The following is a 577-nucleotide window of genomic DNA, read 5'->3' on the forward strand; positions in this document are numbered from 1 at the left end:
GTTGTGCTTGAATAATGACTTCGGATATAATTTGAGGCGAATCTGCGCCGAAAAAGGCAGTAAATCGGAATTAATTGCTGCCTCGTGTTTTTGCGTCGTTGGCACAGAGGACATCAAACACTAGATCCAACGGTATATAATCACGCCATATTGCATTACAGCCTCAGTTACTACTTTTAAAGTACAATATGCATTGCTGAATTAACATAACTTTGCAAATAAAAATGGAATTACTTGCATGATATTAGTCTACGAAGTGAAACTGAAATGTTCCTCATTTTCTACAAGTTTACAAGTATATTCTGAAAAGTTTTGCAAATATTTCTACATATTTCCCGGTCTGGTGTTGTAGTTAGACGGTTGCTGACGTTCAGAAATGATGTGCAAGTGATGGGCGCTTTGATGCCTTTTGTCGTCGTACTGCATAGGTCGTAATTCTTTAACTCTTGACCTTGTTTCGTCTCCCTGGACGAAGGTTTCAGTTGATATTTGTTTGCTATTCATTTTGGTGCCAAGAATGCACAAAAAACAAGACATGCACAGGCAGGTATGCGCAGGTACCATGCGTCTGCACAAT

The 577-nt window shown here is 39.2% G+C and overlaps 1 protein-coding gene across 1 annotated transcript in view; it reads right to left on the reverse strand.

The window, feature by feature from the left end:
- The window catches only part of LOC119589295 (putative neural-cadherin 2), a 38272-nt gene that overhangs the window by 14657 nt on the left and 23038 nt on the right, over positions 1 to 577 (reverse strand). The gene's annotated exons all lie outside the window — the stretch shown is intronic.

Source organism: Penaeus monodon, chromosome 25, assembly GCF_015228065.2.
Source record: "Penaeus monodon isolate SGIC_2016 chromosome 25, NSTDA_Pmon_1, whole genome shotgun sequence".
NCBI classification, from domain to species: Eukaryota; Metazoa; Arthropoda; class Malacostraca; order Decapoda; family Penaeidae; genus Penaeus; species Penaeus monodon.